General features: G+C 32.6%; 1 pseudogene; it reads right to left on the bottom strand.

The window, feature by feature from the left end:
- Window positions 1–19,167: 19,167 nt before the first annotated feature.
- On the bottom strand, window positions 19,168–22,142 carry LOC120144419 (annotated as a pseudogene).
- Window positions 22,143–23,299: the final 1,157 nt, after the last annotated feature.

The following is a 23,299-nucleotide window of genomic DNA, read 5'->3' as shown; positions in this document are numbered from 1 at the left end:
TAAATTGAGTATTTTCACTTTCAAATCATAGCTATGATGTCTCATAAATTCTGGAAATCATAGTTCTGCAAAATAGTATTGATATAAGCATAAAAAATATATATATATATTCTTTTTTTAGCTTTTCCTTTTTTAAAATATACAAACCTTCTTTAGGAGAATGTGAGCACTCAAATCTGATTATGCTGACTGATCAAATGGCAATGACGGTGGGATCCATGAAAGCAGTGTGAAAGTTTCTTCTTCTTTTTTTTGTTAATTCCAATCTTGCAAACAGCCCTTTAATTCAAAATTTTGGCTTGTAGCAGTGGCATGCAAGCTAATTTGTGGGTCATCGTTTTGTTCTTCCCATGTGAACCCTTGTTGAAATCAACCCCCTGCATTAAATCTAATCAACACCCCTTCATATTTAAAAAATAGTTTTAGATGCTAAACACCAAAATTAAAATACATTAGGAAAATGGGGACGGATGTGTTAAAATTTAAATAATATAGATTATTAATGTATTGCAACTTTTACAATTATATATATATATATTTAAAATATGATTAGATAAAAATATATGAATGACACCACTATCGTGATTAGATCTAATTATCAATCAAATTATTTATGTTATCAATCAAAACTGCAACATGTTTGAGGAAGTGTTTACACCTGGCAGTATATCCAAGAGTCAAAGATGCTCATTAATATAAAATAGGTAATAAGTCACAAAATTTTGTTGTGCGTGTACTTTAATTATTAAAACTGAAATTTATTATATTTTTATTATTTCGATTATTATATTTTTAAATTATTAATAATTATTTTATAGGTGAATTAAGCAAATTAGTTTAAGAGGATTACCTCGTCTCAATAATATATGACTTGGATTAACTAATCAAATAAGTTAAATATCTCAAAAGTATCTGACTTGGATTAGGTAATCAATAGATTAAATATTTATGATTATTAAAAATATTAGAATTGTTATATTTACACATTATTTTTTTAATAAATTAATATTTTTAATAAGATGATGATTGAAAAAAATGAAAAGTTAACCAAGCTTACTAAACTTGAAACCCCTTATGGTCTAATGTATATCCATTATGTTATGATGGAAATTTATTATATTGTTGATAAAAATAATATTTAGATTTGAAAATATAATAAATATTATTATATTGTTGATAAATATTAACTAAATTTTAATCTAATTTTTCTTCCCCTCTCATTGTAATCAACTTTTCTTCTATTTTATACAATACAAAGAGAGATCTTTTTGCAAGAGTTGATTGTCTTGTGCCTTCGAAGCATCTTATTCTTTAGTTCTTCCGAGTTCTTGAGAGAGAGATATTCACTCTTATTTGTCTAATCATTGCGATTAGGAGGGATGGTTAGAGTCGTATTATCGAGTTTGCATTTTCATTACGATTAGGAGGTTTCGATAGGACATATCCATCAATCTTCATCATCTACAAGCCATCATCATCAACTTAGCCATTAATCACGCCACCCCATATAACCTATCAGGTTTGCGTTAACCCCTATACCTACCGAAATAAATTTTTAATTGTGTTTTTCTCACAATCCGACCATCCGATTTCAAATCCATCTTCACCATCTTTCTCATATTTCCATCCTTTTTCTAACGAGCCATCATCCATCAAGATCAGACCATAAATATATTGGGCGCCTATTACAAGGGGAGATAAGAACATATTTTCTTTTCTTACATGCTTTGTCTTTTTCCCTAATCTATTATATTATTTTCTCTTGTATTTTATTTAATTTTATTACCCTTCATTTTATTGCCTTAATATTGTTTCTTTGTCTATTTTTCAGCAACTAAAAGTCTCCATAAACCCTAATCTTGTCGCCACCTTCCAAAGCACCCATTCCAAAGCCATTTGCTTTTTCATCGAGTCTAGAGCTTTCCTAGGTTTGTTTCCTCGATGAAAGCAACGTTCACATCATCTGGTGTCGCTTCTCTATTAATTGGTATCAGATTGGGTCGATTCTTGGGAAGTATCAAAGAGTTTTGACTTGTTCTCCAAGCGTCAATCGTCGAAGTACCCCAACAAAGCTAGTTCGTGAAAAAATCATCGTTTTTAGGTTCTTTTAGCATTCTTTTAATTTAGGTTCGATTCATTATTTTTAGTTTGCTATTTTTATTCATCAAAAGGTAAAAAAATACAAAAAATCAAACGAAATAATTTAGAGCTAATTTTTTGCAGGATCATACCTCATACAAAGAAGTTTCATCTGTCCAAAATTAAGCCAATTTGGAGTTCATCCAACCCTTCAATTGGATCATTAAAATTTTTTTGGCAGATTCGCGCTGTGTGCATTGTCGAATTTTCCAGAAGGAATATTTTCGTGCTAAAAATTTCCAGACCACAACTACACTCAATGAGAATCATCCACAAAAAAATCAGAATTTTTGGAGATCGAAACCCCCCTCAAAAAATTGCTCAAGTTGATCCAGAGTTTAGGTTCTGTTCTGGGTTTGGGATTTTTCCAATTTTTTTTATTTGAATCTTATTGTTTTTAGGGCCTTTTGCTTACCTTATCCTTATTCCTATACATCATCTAACACATTATTTTCCTTTTGTTAGTAGGATTAAAAGACTTTGTGTTGGGATTTTCGGAAGCTCGAATCGACAACCGGAACGGTTTGCAAAGAGGGGTTGGAACGGTTTTGTGTTTAGGGAGTAAGGAGATTGAAAGATAGAAAATTGCACAGCGATTTAGAGTGGTTCGACTTTCTCAACCAAAGTCTACATCCACTACCTTAGCTCTCTCCAAGGATTTTTCAACAAATTCACTAATTTGTTCTTTCTTTTGAGGACAAAGAGATAACCTTACAACTCCCTAGTTTTTTCGGGCTAAACTAGAACCTTTCCCTAGCTTTTACACGGGATAAGCTAGAACCTTTCCCCTTTACAAAAGGATAAAATAAGTAAACAAGAAAACCTCTCTAAGGTAGGTGTTTACAAGATTGAGCTCACAAAAACAAAATATTTACAAGAGAAAGTTGAAATAAGAATGAAAAACTCTTCTCTTGTGTTTGATTGCTTGGATAGTTGTTCTCTCTATTCTTCAAGTGTCCTTAGCTTGTATTTATAGCTTGTAATGTGTTTGATGTTGTATATAGCCGTTGGGGATGTTTTGGAGCCGTTTGGGGATGATTTTTTTTTACTCAAAAAGGCTGCCCATTACATGGTGCATCGGTGCACTATCAAGGTGCATCGATACCCCATCATTAAATTCAAATAAACTAGTCGTTACTAATCGTTGCAGCCTTCGTGCATGGATGCACAACATGATGTATGGATGCACAGCATGATGCATCGATGCACAGAAGGATGCATCGATGCACTAATTGCATTCGGTGTTTGAGTGCATGGATGCACTAGTGCAGGTGCATAGATGCACTGCAGGGATGCACTTTGACACCTTTTAGCATTTTGGCTCAAATCCGAATTTAATGGACTTTAAATTATTTTTGAAACCTTTTAAAACTTTGAATAAATTTAATTAAGTCCAAAAACAATTTGTAAATTCAATTCAAGTCCAAAATCCATTTTGCCTTAAATTGTTATATCAAAACGTAGTTCAACAATCTCCCCCTTTTTGATATAAAAAACATTTGAAAAACTGTTTTTGGCAAAACTCCCCCTTAATAAATTGTTTAATGAAAAAGATATCAATTGTTAACAATTGTTGGAAAATATATGAAAATGTTAAGCTCCCCCTTTTTCATTTAGAAATTGAATTTTTCAAACCAAACTTCTCCCCCTTTTTGTTATATAAAAAAATAATTCGATCTTTGAAGTTCAAAATAACTTTGGAGAGTAAGTGGTAAATTTGACATTTAAAAATCATTTGAAAAATCAAAGCTCCCCCTCAATAAATGCATTCCAATCAAAATTTAGCTTTAAGAACTTGACACTTAAAAAGAAATTAAATTTCTACAAAGAATAACAAATATGTTAGTAGCACATGAAATTCAATATATCCAAGACTAAAATACTTTATGCAATACCAATTGTTGAAATTTGATATCAATACCATTTGTTAAAATTAAGTGCATATGCATAAAGTTTTCCAAAAATGTTATGCATTTTGAAAATTTTGATATCAATTGTTAGAGAGATGTCATTTTCATTTAAACCACATGCATAAACATTCAAATTTAGGTCAAAAATTTAAAATTTGTAAAATCAATGTTTTTTTAAAAAATTGATATAAATTATTAGAGAGATATCATTTGCATTAAAACCAATTTTGACCAAAATTTTATTATGGTGAACTAAAAATTTTGAAAAATTATTAAAACTTTAAAATTGTTCATCATACCAATTGTTTTCAACATACATGAGATTAAAACAAAACATAATCATTTAATATCACAACTCATGCATGCTTAAAATCAAATGAGCAACCAAATAACCAAAATTAAATCATTAAACTTAGAGGTTACCCATTTTTTTTCATGTGTGGCTAGAGCATCTTGAATATCATCACTTTCATCACCATTGCTCTCACACACCTACAAGAGATATTTATTTCGATTTTGGTATCCAAATTGCTTTGGATCCTTCAACGTTAGTTTCAATACCTCTTGTTCCTTTCGGAATCCATACTTGCCTAATTTTAAAATGTTTTCCTTTCTTCAAAGGATAAGTATGTTCCTTGTGACCATGATAATGACAATGTGAGCATATTGTCATTATTGAACTAAATGAATTATTTAAAATGATTTCTTTTTCTTTTGTTAAGCATTCAAGCTTAACTTTTAAATCAAAATTTTCTTTTTCAAAACTTTCAATTTTTATTTTTGAAAGCTCTAAATCATTTTTCAAAATTTCATTTTGGCTTTCAAAATATATTTTTGTTTTCAAAAGAAAATCGTTTTCGATTTTAAATTTTGAAATCATTTTCTTATATTTGGAGTTTATGGTCTCAAACTCTGAATATAACCTATTAAAAGCTTCTTGTAAATCATCAAACGTATATGAATTAAATTCATTTGAGTTAGAAGATACCTCGGGCTCTTCACGAGCCATTAGAGACATCACCTTTATTGGTTCTTCTTTCTTGTTTCCATGGATTTCCTCAAGCTTATTCCAAAGTTCCTTGTCACTTGAACATGAAGAAACCCCTTCATAGATTTCAGGACCAAATGCAAAAAACAACATGTGCATGGCCTTGGCATTAAACTGAGCTTTCTTTCGTTCTTTGTCGCTCATCTTCTTCTCCTTCTTCTTGGAGAAGAGTAGTCATTCTCGATTATCTCCCATGCATTAAGATCGTTGGATTGGATGAATACATTCATTAATTTCTTCCAATGATGATAGTTAACTCCATTGAAGTATGGAGGTTTGTCGGTTGGTAGGGAGTCTTCCATGTGGAACGAGCCAGAGGTGGAAGCCATCTTCTCGGTTGTGTCGAGAATTGGTAGAGCTTATTCGAGGATCGTCTCAAGGTGGTTAAACCTTCTTAACGAGTTAGGCTCTGATGCCAATTGTTGGGATTTTCGGAAGCTCGAATCGACAACCGGAACGGTTTGCAAATAGGGGTCGGAACGGTTTTATGTTTAGGGAGTAAGGAGATTGAAAGATAGAAAATTGCACAGCGATTTAGAGTGGTTCGAATTTCTCAACCAAAGTCTACATCCACTACCTTAGCTCCTCACCAAGGATTTTCCAACAAATTCACTAATTTGTTCTTTCTTTTGAGGACAAAGAGATAACCTTACAACTCCCTAGTTTTTCCGGGCTAAACTAGAACCTTTCCCTAGCTTTTACACGGGATAAGCTAGAACATTTCACCTTTACAAAAGGATAAAATAAGTAAACAAGAAAACCTCTCTAAGGTAGGTGTTTACAAGATTGAGCTCATAAGAACAAAATATTTACAAGAGAAAGTTGAAATAAGAATGAAAAACTCTTCTCTTGTGTTTGATTGCTTGGATAGTTTTTCTCTCTATTCTTCAAGTGTCATTAGCTTGTATTTATAGCTTGGAATGTGTTTGATGTTGTATATAGCCGTTGGGGATGTTTTGGAGCCGTTTGGGGATGATTTTTTTACTCAAAAAGGCTGCCCATAACATGGTGCATCGGTGCACTATCAAGGTGCATCGATACCCCTTCATTAAATTCAAATAAACTAGCCGTTACTACCCGTTGCAGCCTTCATGCATGGATGCACAACATGATGCATCGATGCACAACCTTGATGCATCGATGCACTAATTGTATTCGGTGTTTGAGTGCATGGATGCACTGCATGGTGCATGGATGCACTGTAGGGATGCATAGATGCACTTTGACACCCTTTAGCATTTTGTCTCAAAACCGAATTTAATGGACTTTGAATTATTTTTGAAACCTTTTAAAACTTTGAATAAATTCAATTAAGTCCAAAAACATTTTGTAAATTCAATTCAAGTCCAAAAACCATTTTGCCTTAAATTGTTATATCAAAACATAGTTCAACACTTTGCATATTTATTCTTCCTTGCATTCTCATTCACTTGGAGTCATACCTTTCCTTGTCTCCTTTTTTTAGTGATCAAACTTCGATACGAACATCGAAAGACTCTTAGAGAGAAAAAGTTTTAAAGTGTACAAGATTGACTTTCTTACCTCTCATTGTGTTATTTCCTTGGAGTGACATGTGAGGTTTTTATTTTTTTTTATTTTTTCACTTTAAATTTTTTTCTTTGAGTGTTGTGATTCTCAGGATGGAAAACAAAGTAAACATCGACCAGACCCTTCAAGCTCTTTTGGCGTTAATGGAAGCTATAAGGGAACAATTTATTGAACTCAACACCAAGTTGAGACAACAACAACAACCGCAAATCGATCAATTGAGACAACCCAACGACAATCTGATGGTTCCTAGACATTCCATACCTAGGTTCAAAATGTCGAAAACTTTTGGCAAAGCCAAAATTCACAATTCCATCTTTCAATGGAGAATATGATCCGGGCGACTATATTGATTGAGAAGGGAAAATTGATTTCATGTTCTCATACCATGAATGTCCTCTAGAAGAACATATAACACTCATAAATATGGAGTTAACAGGAAATGCTCACATATGGTTGATGCAAACACGATGAGCAATTCAAGATCACCGAATCCAAAATATTGTCTCATGGGAACTATTGAAGAATGTTATATGAATTCATTTTCTTCCGAAAAACTACACAAGGGAAGTGAAACAATGACTTAACCAACTTCGACAAGGAAAAACTTCAGTTGAAGACTACTACAAGGAGATGAAGTCCTTGTTGAACAGAGTAAACATAAATAAAGACAAAGAAGCTACAATTTCAAGATTTGTTAGTGGCTTAAACACAAACATAAATGATCTTCTTGAGATACATGGATATGTAAACCTTGAAGAAACATTGCAGAGAGCCATAACAATCAAAGCACAACTTCAAAGGAAATTCTAAAACCGAGAAAACTACCAAGGTACTTCATCTTTTTTCTTTGGTAATTCATCCAAATCCTCTTCATATTCTACCCATTCTTCTGTCGTTAATAAGAAAACAAGGGATGAAAAGCCCAAGGGGGTTAAAAAAGATATAGTTGAAAACCTTAAAAGTCTCAAGATACAAAACCCTCTTACTTCAAATACAATTGGTATAACATATCAGTCATAATTGTCCTAATATGAGAATAATGGTAATCCGAGAAGATAATGATGAATTAACGGATACCGAAACAGATTGTCCCGAGGCTTTGGAAAACGATGCACCAAATCACACAAACACTGATGAGTTTGACACATATGTCATGGTAGTGAGGCAAAACTTGAGTATACAAATAATTGATGACTCATATATTCAATGAAAAAACATCTTCCATAAAAGATGTCAAATTAAAGAGAAAGTATACTAATTGATCATTGACAATTGAAGTTGTGTCAATGTGATCAGTAGTTATTTGGTGGACACACTTAACTTCCCTTGCCAAAGACATCCAAAGACATATTATTTATAGTGGCTCATTGAGAGTGTCTGTAACACCCCAACCCGTACCCGACCCAAATACGATTCTGAGGTATCACATTGACTTTTCAAACTTTGACTCTTGACAAACTTCAAAGAAAATTTAAAACTTTTATTAAAATAAAAGCGGTTTATTTACATAAATTGACCAAAATAACCAAAATCGGTCGGAGCATATTCAACTCAATCAATTAGTACATGCCAACTATATTCAAAATAACCAAACACATTTAAATTATCTATTTTCTGATCTGAAATTTTGTAAGGGATATGCTGACCTGTTTAGCTCTTCTTCGCTTCTCTTCTCGATTCTGTAACCTACGTGTGAAATAATCACACGCTAAGTCTATGACTTAGTGAGGCTTTAAACTTATAAAGGAAACTCTAATGCTTAAACATGTAAGAACATATCATCTTATAATGCCACATCAAAACAATATAACATTATATATATAACATACTATACACAAATACATATTATGCATTATTTTAAATCTCTAATCTTATTCCACTATCAATATTTTTATCATTTATATCTTATAATTATATCCTCTTATATCTATTCTTTTACTCAACATATTATTCAATTAACCAAACAATACAAACATTATCATATAAATCATATCACAATATATATTTGTTATTATCTCTTGATTAACCCATGTACATATGTGAGAACTATTGATATGTGAGTCTCTAGAGGTTGTGCACTAATGCTGTCACCACAGCTCGTATAAATGCACCGAAGTGTCACGTAGAATTGCACCGGAGTGCCACGTAGAATTTCACTGAAGTGCCATATAAAATGTCCCTAAGGACCACGTAGAAAATTCCTTAAGAATCATATACATATACAAAGGATCAAGTATGTGTCTCAAAAGACATCACACATGTTCCAAGGAATACATATATGTCCCGAAGGACCGCGTAGACCCTCGACTCTTGGCATGCCAACTATACCTCTAGCTCTTAAGACACATAACATGGGCATTAATATTTATGTTTGTCACATATTCACACATTCGTATCAAATAAGCATATAGATCCCTTTCACATAACTTATATCATACCTTCATGTAATCACACATCTCTTGTCACATGTCTTATTATTATATTTTTATAAGATCCCACGTAGTCAAGTAGTTCATTTCCATATAAATCACATATACACATAAATCACTTGCACGTAGAACATTTTCATAATACTCACATATCACATAGCTTATACTTGTTCTTATATCTTCTCATAACATATTCTCTTATAACTTTCTGTCATATCATTCTCACCATTTAATTTCACCTAATTCATGGTCATGTGGCTTATCTTATATACTTATATTCACATACCTTATAATTACCTAGTGTACTCCATTTCACACATAGTCACATAATTACGTAATTTACTTACACATAAATCATTTTCATACCTAAATCATATAACACCCGATTCTTCCTCATAAAGTTATACTATATATTCTTATAATCTCATATTATCCTATAAGTAAATACTTATCTTGTCTCATTTTTCCATTTATTCTCATAATTATTTATACCATAACATATAATTTATATTACATATCTAATATTATTTGTATAATAAGTTAATCTATTTATTTAGTTAAATTTTACATAACTCATATACCATAATTCCCTTTAAGTATACTTCTTCTCTATAATACTTATCTTATAGTTTGGCATCATTATTTATACTCAATTCCCTTCACTAATATATTATTCTCATATTACTCTATAGTCTAATCTTATTTAACTCATCACCCTTCTCATGTAGTCATATAAATCTATTATATTGATTCTTATAATTGATCACATTTACTATGTAACATGTATGGTCACCTATCATATAACCATTTTCACATTCCCATGTAATCATATAGATCATTCATATTAATTTCTATAACTTATCACACTACATGTATTCACACAAAATCATTTAATACATACTATAATATATATCACATATACCCAAATCAAACATATGCATATGATCATAAATTCATGCATTCTAATATAGGAAATAGACTCGTCGCAAGTCTTATTTCCATTAAACATCATAAACTAACTTGTATGCACTCACCTTGGCCTCACTAAGTTCAAATCCCCTTTTATGATTTTCCTCTCTTTCGATCGAATCTGAACTTGATGATCATCCCAGAACTTGTTCGTGCTCGATATCTACATGTTTATACATTGATACATATCAATATCTAATTGATGTATTCTAATCTATAATTTCCTAGACCAAAGGAAATACCTAATTCTATTTTCCCTTGAAGTACATCGGTACATTCTACAGTGTATCAATGCATCTCTTAACATGTGCATTGATGCACTACCCCATGCATCGATACACAATTTACATTCGATGTTTCTATTTTAAAGGGTGTATCGATGCACCCCCCCTATGCATTGATGCACTCACTGCATTCGATGTTCATTTATTTGAGAGTGCATCGGTACACAATGAATGTGCATCGATGCACACAACCCAAAAATTTCAATTAAAGAACGAAATTCACTTTCTTTTTAGCTCAACTCTTTATATTTCATTCCCTTTTATATTCATAACTCACATACACATATTCAAACTCATTTATATTCAATAATCACTTCTTTAACCTCCATATCCTCTCCTCCTTATGAAATTAAAAAATCATACCTAAATTTTAGCATGTTACAAATCCAATTCTAACACTTCATACATGTTAATTAGATTGATGACAAGTCAAATTCACTCTTAAACCTTATTAAAGAACCCTCTTTCAAGATTTCACTTATTCCTCTCTATTTTTTTTAATTCCCTCTATTCCATTCATCTTATTGTTTCAAAACAATTTAAGCTCTCCTTAAGCTTAATTATCATTTAATAATCAAAACTCAACCTTAAATTTAACCAGAAACTCAAAATTAGAAAACTCACTTTTAGCTTTTGGTTTTCACGCGTGAAGGAAGAAGAAAGATGAAGAGAACTCTAGAAACCACTTTGTTTCCTCTTCTCTTCCACGTGTAATTAGGGATGGCAATGGGTCGGGTCGGGTCGAGTTTTTGGGCCACCCGACCCGACCCGACCCGAGAAGAAAGGGTTTTTCACCCGTGACCCGACCCGACCCGACGAAATTAAGGTTTCACCCAACCCGACCCGACCCGAATATATGACTTAGAAACCCGACCCGACCCGACCCGACCCGAAATAATAATAAAAAAAATTTTATTTAATGAAAACAGTGACTTAATTGAAAAAAATTATATATAGAGGGACATTATTGTAATTATCCCTAAATATATAGGATAAAATTATATATATTTTTCGGGTCGGGTCGGGTCGGATTTTTTTCACCCTAAACCCGACCCGAACAGTACATTTAAAAAAAACCCGACCCGACCCGACCCGAACCCGAATTTTTTTAAAAAAAATCCGACCCGATCGGGTCGGGTCGGAACCCGTCGAATTCGGGTTGAGTTGACATCCCTACGTGTAATATATATATATAACCATTTTTAATTATTTTCCCTGCAAATGACCCTTTTCCCTTCAATTCATCTAATAATTACTAACATCTTTCAAGTAATATTTCCAAATAATCATTAAACTATTTCATTCTTCTACTTTAGTCACCAAATTCTGAAACTTTATGATTTAGTCACTAACCCATAGTTTAGGGTGTTACAGTGTTGAGTTGAAGGTCACGAAACAATGCTTAATCAGTTTGAATATGGGCAAGTATTACGATGATGTTTATTGTGATGTACTTTCAATGCAAGCATCTCACATCCTTTTGGGATGACCATGGTTATATGACAATAACGTCACTTACTATGGTAAGGAAAATAAATGCACCATCATCATCAAAGGCAAGCCTTACATGCTCAATCCAATGCATCCAAAGGACATCATGCAAGATTAAAAGAGAATTTGTGAGGAGGTTGAGTATTTAAAGAAAAAGGCAAAAAAAAAAAGGTCACAACTCATAAAAGCCAAAAGAATGACCAATGGGAGGTGAGTGAACCCACTTGTGAGAAAAAGAGTGTCTCAAAGCATTTATGCGAGATCAAAAGACCTGAGAGAAACCTTTTCCCAAACCAGTTATTGCTTCTTCATCCGTTTCAGAGACACCATAGTTTTGATTTCGACTAACCTCATAGATTTGCTTAGTGTGTTTGTTTCTCTTTTGCAGAATTTCATATATGTCTTAAGTGATCTACCGGATGACTTACCACCTAAAAGAGGAATTGAACACCAAATTAATTTTATTCCAGGATCCACTATTTCGAACCGGCCATCGTATCGATGTAATCATGAAGAAACCAATGAGTTGGAATGATAAGTAGAAGAATTGCTACAAAAAGGCCACATCTAGGAGAGCCTTAGCCCTTGTTTCTTTCCAATAATTCTTGTGCCAAATAAAGATTGCACATTCCGAATGTGTGTAGATTGCAAACCAATCAACCGCATAACAATCAAATATAGGCACTCTATTCCATACCTTGATGACATGTTAGACGAACTTCATAGATCTTGCATCTTCATAAAGATTGACTTGAAAAGCGGTTACCATTAAATCAGAATGAAGAAGGTGATGAATGAAAAACAACTTTCAAGACAAAGTTCAGACTCTACGAATGGCTCGTCATACCTTTTGGACTCACAAATGCGCCTAGCACCTTTATGAGATTAATGAATCATGTTTTGAAGGACTTCATAGGTAAGTTTGTTGTTGTTTACTTTGATGACATTCTTATATACTCTTATTCTCTTGAATCTCATATTGGGAACGTTCGATCCGTCTTCAAATTTCTCCGACAAGAGCATTTATTCGCTAACATGGACAAGTGTGTGTTTTGTAACGATAAACTTATCTTTTTAGGTTTATAGTTAGTGCACAGGGAATCCATGTCGACGAAGGAAATAGCAAATCCATACAAGAATGGCTCACGCCATCTTCTATCTCTGAGGTAAGATATTTTCACAATTTAGCAAGCTTTTATCGATGTTTCGTCAAAGACTTTTCTACCATTGTTGCACATTTGACGGAAATTATCAAGAAATTAGTTGGATTTAAATGGGGTCCTCCCCTCTCATTGTAATAAACTTTTTTTTCTATTTTATACAATACAACGAGAGATCGTTTTTGCAAGAACTGATTGCCTTGTGCCTCCGAAGTGTCTTCTTCTTTAGTTTTTCCAAGTTCTTGAGAGAGAGAACTTCACACTCCGGTTTGTTTATTCATTGCAATTAGGAGGACTGATTAGAATCATATTATCAAGTTTGTCTTTTCATTATGACTAGGAGGTTTCGATATGACATATCCATCTATCTCCATCATCCACACGTGTCGTGATCGTATGATTCCACGACACCTTCCGTGACGGAAGTGGGTGAATATGTCAACAACAGAAAACGCCACGTATGAAATCGATAATTTTTTAAACTATATGTATGAAATAAAAAATTTGGTATAGTTTATGTATGAATGGGGTATTTAACCCAAAAAATATACAATAATTTAAAATTTTTATGGGTGATCACTCGCCCATTTCTAAATTAAAATATCTTTAATTATTTAATTATATAATAACGAAAATAAAAGTACCGATAATGATTAAAATGATTTTTTTTTAATTTTGATTATTAAAATATAAACATACTAAAGGTTTAGTATAATTTACTCTTATATATATATATATATCATCTCTATTTATTGGATTAAAAGAATATACATATTATCATATCCTTTTAAACATTAAGATTTTTTTATTAATCAACATCTAGGGTATATTCTAGGTTAAACATGATCTGCAATAATTGTTCTACAGAATATGCAGAAATTGCATTACATAAATGTTTTATTCAAATAATTATATTAAAAATATTATGTCAAGTGTATAAATGTATTTTTGTTTTAAGATTCTCAAATGCTTTGAAAGGAAGTGTCCAACAAAGAGTGTTCAGAAATGATTGTGCCATCACTCCCAATGAAAACGAAATGAAATGAAGTACCAGTGGGGTCCACCATAATCGTTGCCTGTCAGAAACTTTAGAATCATGTGAAGCTGTGAACCATAAATAATCTCCTCCAAAAATCAATTCATCTTTGAATGAGGTACATTTTGTCTCTTCTTCTATTTGTACCTACCTACTGCTAGGCCTGCCTTACAAACGACATTTCATGATTATAAATATATAATGTAGGATTATTCAATGAACAAACACATATAGGAGTAATTTAAATATTTGAGTAAGCTAATTCCAATATTACCCATCTTTAAACTCAATCTCATTTATACCGGTAGAGTTATAATTTTATTAATTTTATCACTAAAATTTAATTTTAAGTGTAATTATGTTATTTTATCATTAATGATTTAACGAGATGATGACATGACAGCTGTAGTTCGTGATATTATTGATGTGATTATTTCATTAAAACAACGTCGTTTTGACATGATTGTATTTAGTGTTAAATTTTTTTTAAACGACAGTTTTATTTGAGAAAATTTAATAAAATAGTACATATGAGGAGATTTGAACTCAAAACCTTTTGAATAAAAAGCTAAAACTTAACCATTGTTTCAACTCAAATTTTTAATATAATCCTACGAACATAATATACATAACGTGAATCACACGTTTCAAATGTTATTTTCTAAAAAAATCTTTTGAAAATTTTAAAATTCCTGAAAAACACCACAAATTCCAGAAAATTCCAAATAAAATCTTAAATTTCTAAAAATAAAACGCCCACAATATAATCTTCAAGATATATCGCACAGATTCTTGATGTACAATTCTCTTCCAAGACTGCAGTGAATATGAACTAGGCATTGCTTTTACCAAACGCCGGGTCATTCCATGGAATTCAGGAACTCGAGACGATTGAGGGCGTTCTCGCCTAATGCTAATGCGATGTCTGCGTACAAAGAAACAAGTTTCCAGCACTTCTGACATGGCATGTAGCGAAACAAAGTAGATGGCCATGATTGACCATGCTGGATTTTCAAAGCTAGGGATTAGCCACAGCTCCATATAAGTAAGCCCAGCATACTTTTTGAGTATTTCACCAGAAGCTTTGGAAACAAAGATGGCATGTAGTTTTAGGGTAAACTATACCGATAGTCCCTTTATTGGAGTAAGCCGGCTTTGGTTACCAAAAAAAATTAAGGGAAAATGGTCAATAACGCCATCGATCTATCTGATTTAAGTCCCCAACTTTATCGGTCCATGTAACACTCCAGAATTTTGGTTAGTGACCATAGTGTAAATTTTGAAAGTTTAGTAACTAAAGTATAAAGTTTTGAAAAATTTTAGGGACCAAAATGGTAAAGGGTATGACAATTTGTTCATCTTTGACTTTGGGAAGATGATAACGGTTATGTGGATTGATATGAAGGTAATTATCAAGTTTCATTAATGGTAAAATTGTCATTTCCCAATTAAATGAATTTTAAATTCATTTAAGCTTAATAAATGATAAATGCACATGAAATTAACTAGAAATTTTATGGAAATTCTTCAACCTCTATTTCGGGCTCCCTCATAACCCCAGGTAAGAGAAATTTTATTTTTAATTTTTTAGCAATTTCCTTTGGTTTTTGGGTTAAATCGTGAAATAGAAAACTGTTCTATTCGAATAGCTCTATCATTTGGTACCATTAATTAGTGCATGCTAATCTTGCTTGAATGTTAAGTTCCTAACTTTTAGGGTTTATGTTCATGTTAGGGTTTCATGAATTAATGATGGATTTTTGAGGTTTTTTTTATGTTGTAGAATCATTTCCAAGCTTGATTGATGATCAAAACCACCTAGAAATGTTATTATGATTTTTGGCCTAAACCCTAAAGTAGGGGAAGTTTATGATTGGATGAAACTGAGTTAGGGGTTTAATTGTAGAGGTTTTGAAATGTTGAATAGAGGTTGATTTCATGATTTAATCAAATTGAAATAAAGTGAAAATCAAGATACCTACTCCCCTAACATTCGACCTAAGCTTTTGGAAGTGAGAAAAATTATGGAAAAAAATTTTGTGGGTTGGAAATGATGTAGGAAGGATTCTTCAAGCCTTAGAAAAATTTTGAGTCTATTTTGTAAATTTATGGAAGTTGGGGGACCTATTCGACAATTTTGGAAAGTTATGGGATCAATGTGTAATTATTCAATAGTTGATGGACTATGCTGAAAATTATTGTTAGAGTGTTGAAATTGATGTTAGAATGTGAAATTGGGTCATTTTGAAAAGTTGGTAAAAGTTGAGGATTAAATCACAAATATGGAAAATTTGAGAACTTAAGTGAAAATGTTATGTGAAGTTTGGATAAATTTGAATAAAAAAGAACTTGAATGGTCAACTGAAGTGTTAAGGTCAACAATTACGTCGTGACATGAAATTTGTATTGAATGAATATTAGAAGATTTTTAGGAATTTATTTTCTAATGTATGCCTATGTTAGTAAGATTCTAACATGTTATTTGAATTTCATATGTTTTGTAAATGATGTTCATTTAGGTTGTGTGTTTGAAATCAAGATTAAACAATATTAAAGCTAAGGAGAAGCTTAATGGTGAATGAGAATTTCTAAGGAAGGTTGCAAACTAAGGACACCAAGTGAGTGCATATTTAATTTGTACTTATGTTATCGAATAAACATTGGCTTGCGATGAGCCAGTGACGGAGTTACTATGGTAAGTAGTGACTCCTAATTGCTATGTGATTTGTGGTTTATGCATATATATGTGTATTTGGTGAGCTAAAAGAATTAGTAAACAAGTTGAATATGTAAATTGGTGAAGTATGCCTAGAAATGTAAGTTATGGACAGTAAGTTTAGAAAATCACCATAAATTCTACAGAAAATATTAGAGGATGATTTTTATACAGTTGGATTTGTGTATCAGTCTAGTTTTGTTTAAAGCAAACGACTGTTGATTTTGAGGTGTATAAAAAAGATATGAGTTTTAATCGAGGATAGGTCAGAAAACAGGGTAACAGATTCTGCTCAAAACAGTTCTATAAGTCAACTTTGAAAATTCATTATAAATTGAAAAAAATTGAACTAGAAGAAGTAGGGGTGTAAACGAGCCGAGTTGAGCTCGAGTATTGTTGAGCTCGAGTATTGCTGAGATCGACTCGACTTGAAAACTCTGAAATGGAGCTCGACTCGACTCGAAAACTCGCGAGCTTAAAATTTTCAAGCTCGACTCGAACTCGAAATCATGAACTGAAGCTCGTGAGCAGCTCGAAAAGGCTCGAAATGAAAAAAAAATTCTTAAACTTAACTCGATTGAAGCCTCAAACTCAAATTTAAACATAAACCTTAAATACATGAAATTTTACTGTATTTTAAAAAAATCAATACATAAATATTAATATTATTAATAATTTATTTTTAAAAAAAAAATAAAATCTTAATATATTATATTTTCAAGCTGCTCACGAGCTTTTCGAATCGAATATCTAGTAGCTCGTTTCGGCTCGTTAAGAACTCTAGTCAAGTCGATTCAATTCAAATATTTATCGAGCCTTGATCGAGTCGATCTCGAGTAGCTCGCGATCTGTTTCGTCTCATTCACAGCCCTAAGAAGAAGCTCCTTAAATGGTTAGACTCTTATTTAAGTCTAGTTTCTAGCGGTATAAACATAAAAATTTCATTTGGTAACAGCTTTCTAAATAGTAAACTGTGTAGATGGTCACTAAACTTTGAAATCTTTTGATTTGGTCACAAAACAATTTTGCAAACAAGTTACTCATTTCGGTCACTCTCCCATAATTAAAGCATTAACTTTAAGTGTTGACATGGGTTCAAATTAGAACTTTTAAACAAGACACGTAATATCATTAGAACTTTATTTAAAATAATAATTTATTTTATTAACATATAAATAATAAAATCCGTAAAATTAAATTCAATAAAATTTCTGAATAACTCTATTGTAAGCAACTTAAGATGGAATAAATTTAAGAAAAATTATCTGAAATATTATAAAATTAACGTTCAATATAATTTAATAACTTTTTATATAATTAAATATTATCAAATTGTAGCGACTTATATTATTTTATACTATTTTATGTAATATTTCTACTATATTTACATTGATTTAAGGTTGTTGTAATAGAAATGCATTAAATTTCGGCTTGAGTTTGAAAAAGAATTTTGGACGAACACAGGGCCCATTCATGAATAGGGCCACCTTGAAGATTGTGCTAGGAAAAATATATATGTGGATCCAATGATCCTAACCCAGATTTTTTTTCTTAATAGGACAAACAATTTAATTAATTAGTCCTATATAGAAGTTTATTTAGGGATTTACGGTACTTGTAGTGACTTGGAACTAATCACGTCGAGATGACGAATTTCAAAAAAAAATATTCAAAATTTTTACCACTATATGATAAAATTTAATAAAAAATATATTATTAAAACTCGTCACTTTGATGTGATGAGTTTGAATAAAAAATATTATTTGGGTAAACTCGTCTCCTCGATGTGACGAATTTTTTGAACACTATAACAAATGTCGTAGATCCCAAAAATAAACTTCTAAATGCTCTATTAGGCTAATTAATAAAACAATTTACCCTGTTGGGCCAAAAAAACCTACTAACTCATATATATATATATATAGGGATGACAGACCACTCTAAAAATTTTAGACCATTATGAATTGGGTTAATTATCCATTCATACATGAAGTATATCAAATTTTAACTTTCATACATAATGTTTTAAAATCTCGATTTCATATATAGTGTTTTCTGTCATTAACGGGTTCACTCACTTCCATAACGAAAAATGACATGGAAGCCTGTTGACCACTGACAAAATGACACATGGCATTTTATAAAAATATTTATTTTTTTATTCTGTTATATGTTTTTGTCAAAATAAGGGGAAATGAATAAAAAAATATTTTTTTAAAGTGTCACATGTCATTTTGTTAGTGGTCACAGGGTTCTACGTGGGTAAGTGTGGACTTGAGAATGTACCTGCATAAACAGGTGTGAATTTAAAAAATGTATCCGACATGGGTGGTGAGTACAAAAATATTAAGTGAGTATAAGAAAGGGGAAAGAGATATCCGCACCTGCCCTCCCGTATTAATGGACAAAAAAATTAAAGAAAAATCATTTTTCAAATCAAACAAAGAACATATTTTACATCCTTTTATGTGAAACAAGCATGGAAACTAACATATCCTAAGTAAAAATTACATTAAAAAAAAGACGGTAAAAACCTTCATCATCCATAAGCTTGCATCTCCCCCATGTTCATAGCATATGGACTTTAAGTATCTTTGTTTTACTTTCATTTGATTATATTAAAAGCTAATAGACCAAATGGTCAATAGCCATGGGAGTAACCCATATAATTCAAACGAGGTCGAAGATTGTGGTGACTATAACTTGGATCCCCATAGTCTACGGCCTTTATCACCACGGCTTCGCGCCTTCCATCTTGTTCTTGAACTGCCCCGAAAACAATCTCGTTTGTCTCGCAGTTCTTCTCATAGTATGTTTGCGGGTTTGATGAATAATGCTTCTGCAGGCGCTGCTGTTGCGGCTGCTGCTGCTGCTGAGGGTGATGCATCTGCATTTGCTGCTGCTGCTGATAATCAGCATCCCATCCGTTATACTGAGGCCTGCTTTGCTTGATATGGTGTTTCCTTCCCAGTTCTTTGGCTGGAAATGGGTAACTTCTCTTCGGTGTCGGCGTTCGAGTATCTAAGGATGGTGGTTCATCTTCATCGGGGATGACAAAGCTCTCCTGCGTAGGCCATCCTCTCGAGTGCATGGATGATTGCTGGTACGGATGTTGAAACTGATAGTACTGAGGCTTCCTTCTGAATCCAGAAAATAATCCCCCAAAGATTTCAGCAACGGAGGAACCAGCGTTGAGGACGAGCCTACCTATTGAACAGAAGAAGCCCTCTTCTACCTTTTCAGGTTCATCTTCTGGAGGAATTAACGGAGGCCTGACTGATTTAGGAGGCCTCTGATACGGTGCCACGGGTGCCATCGTCGCTCCTCTCTTTATTGGAGTTCTCGAGTCCTACAAAGATTGGAACTTGTTCGTCATATCACTCAGAATCCGGAATGTTGGAAACCTATCAGAACAAGTTCTAACATTCATGTAAAAACTTGAAAGAAGAGAAAAAACACTATAATCCGAGAAAGGAGAGAATTTAAAAATCTACGACATTCGATCCATTTACATATAACATCAGGTCACTTACATCATGGGATGAGAACATTGCTTGTACCCTAAGCTGTAGTAAGGCAAGCATGTAACCGAAGAAGGAAGTGGCAACAAGAACTGCTATACCTACAACGATCATCCCATATCTTAAAAGATTTTGATGATCTCAAAGGTCAATGAGAACGAGAATAGCTTGAAAGAGACGTACCTAAATGAAAACTGCCATCATACTGATACGAACAATCATTGTCATTTAGTTGGATTTCACGAATTGCCTGGTTTCCTCTATCTATTACAAAAAGAGAGCAGCTACTTCTAATGTAAACCAAGTCGAAATCATCTGAAAATTTCGCATCTTCACTCGGACCATCAAAATGGCCTCCTCCTCGGCTCCATTTTCCTCCTCCAGCTATAGTTGTAACCCCTGATTCACTGATCTTTCTGATAGCCATGTTCATCGTGTCTGAAATGTATATATTTCCACTATCATCCACTGTTAGCCCTTCGGATGATTCATTCTAGCTTCTCGTGGTTTCCCATCTACATGCCCCGATACCCTTCGATGATCCAGCAAGCAGCTTAGGTCTGCTATCTGTAGTGTTGCATACAATATCAGCAAACGGAATATATATGTACATAATATGAATATTAATCGAACACCAAGAAATGAACAAGATGAGGTTGAAGAAATCAAAGAAAATCAAATGCAGAGAGCATATCCCTGCATTTGATAGTCTAAGAACACAAAGTAAATTTGAAATATTAGTCGAACTACTCACTGTTCAAATCAACAAAGTACTTGTGCTTCATAAAGAAGCTCAAAGGTGTCCAAATATTAGTCAAATGTTGTTTAAAAAGTGAAAGTGATTCCACAGAAGGCCTAGAAAGATAAAAGACTGGAAACATGTGTAAATTAGAAGTTTTAAGCGTTCAATAGACAATGTGAGCTTTGAACAAAAAAAACAAAAAACAAAAAGAACAGTCTAAATCTAAAAATAGATCTAACCTATATGTTACTTGTACTCAATAGTGAGTATCCATAAGATGTAACTATCCATTCTAAAGTAGAGTCTTCTCCTAAACAAAAGTAAATCAAACTCATTCACAACCTTTATTAAGTAATAAGTTAAGAATCTAAGGACAACTTACAAGAGAAGAGCCCAAACTATGTGCCTCATAGAGCACAAAACTAATCAAAAGAGCCAATTGTTCAATTTTAATAAAAGAAATTTGAATGTGACTATGTGAGGTTTGGCAATGCACAGAAATCATAAACCCCAGAAGAGAAGTATATTCAAGAATTAACTTACACCTAGACAGTGGCATGGAAATCTTGTAAAGGTTACTATTTTCAGCATCCAACACCAAGAGGTCTCCATTGGGGGAAACTTCAACAGAGAATGGTTCAATCCCAAGCTTGCTTCCATCAAAAACTGTTTCCACAGTGTATCCACCTTCAAATTTCATCATGGAACGGCTTGAAACAGCTGAATAAACAAATCCCATTAATCCCACTAGCCAACAGAAAAAAACAGATATTTACATTACATACAAGAGAGACTAAAAATCCCAGCTTTGGGATTAATGATTGGGAATTTGAAGTGAAGTTACCAGCTTTGGGTTCTGATTTTAGTGACAATAGCCATTTAACAAGAACAGACACCACATTTGAGACGACTGAAGTTACAATTTCTGCCAAAAAAATGCATGAGATAAAATGCAAAGCAAAACTTAAAACAAAAACAGACTGAAAGAAACGATGAAACCTTTTCATCATACTTACTTGCAGGTGGGGTGGCAGAAACTGAAGAAAACCCATTAAAGAGAAGCAAGAAAACAAAAGTGAAAACAACCCATTTCTTCACCATTGCTCAAGTTTCTCACTCTAACATGAAAAACAGAGGAGGAGAATTTGTTCAGGCATCCAAGATTTAAGCTACGTTTAAAACACAAATGAGGGTTTATATATAATTACAAATGTAATTAGGAGGAGACCCCACAAAAATATAGTTTTGTTTACATACTAATCAGTAGAAGCCTTTTTGAAGAGACAAAGATAGGAAGGGCTTTAAATACAAAAATGAAGGGAACTCTGTTCAAGAAAGATAAATAAAGGCAACCTTAGACCACATCATGAATATTGCAGTTCAATCAAAGAATCATATTTTATGCTTTTCTCTCAAACTTCTATTTTTCACATTTAATGGACATTTCCTTTTTAATCATTATAGTTTTTTGGGTAAACTACATAAATGGTGATCCAAACTTGTAGTAAATTTGCATTTTAGTCACTAGGGCTTTAAACGAGCCGAGTCGAGTTCGAGTATTGTTGAGTTCGACTCGACTCGAAAACTCTGAAATGAAGATCGATTCGACTCGAAAACTTGCGAGCTTAAAATTTTTAAGCTCAACTAGAACTCGAAATCATGAACTAAAGCTCGTAAAAGCTCGAAAAGAAAAAAAATCTTAAACTTACCTTGATTAAAGCATCAAACTCGAACTCGAACTTGAACATTAAATACATGAAAACCATATACTATATTTTTTTTAAAAAGCAACACATTAATGTTTATATTATTAATAATTTATTTTTTTAAAAAATAAAATCTTAATATATTATATTTTCGAGCTGCTCACGAGCTTTTCGAACTGAGTGTCAAGTAGCTTGTTTCGGCTCATTAAAAACTCGAGTCGAGTCCATTCAAGTCGAATATTTATCGAGCTTTGACCGAGTCGATCTTGAGTAGCTCATGATCTATCTCGTCTCATTTACAGCCCTATTAGTCACTTAACTTTTGAAACTTACAATACAATCATTGAACTTTTAGTTCATTTTTAGTAAAGTCCTTAACGTTATCTCCCGTTGGTTTTATCTTACATGACATATTACTGTTCTTTTTAGCTTAATAAAATAATCCTTTTAACCCATTTCAACTTAATAAAAAATTATTCTCACTTAAAATAAACTAAAAACTCTGAAAATCAAATTCTCCTTTCTCTTATTCTCTTTGTTTGATCAACAATAGAGGCTAGATTAAATCAAAATTCATTAGATGATTATATCATTGAC

Source organism: Hibiscus syriacus, unplaced genomic scaffold (assembly GCF_006381635.1).
Source record: "Hibiscus syriacus cultivar Baekdansim isolate YM2019G1 unplaced genomic scaffold, ASM638163v2 tig00110889_pilon, whole genome shotgun sequence".
NCBI lineage: Eukaryota > Viridiplantae > Streptophyta > Magnoliopsida > Malvales > Malvaceae > Hibiscus > Hibiscus syriacus.
Note: the sequence above shows the minus strand (reverse complement) of the source record. Positions and strands in the feature narration are given on the sequence as shown.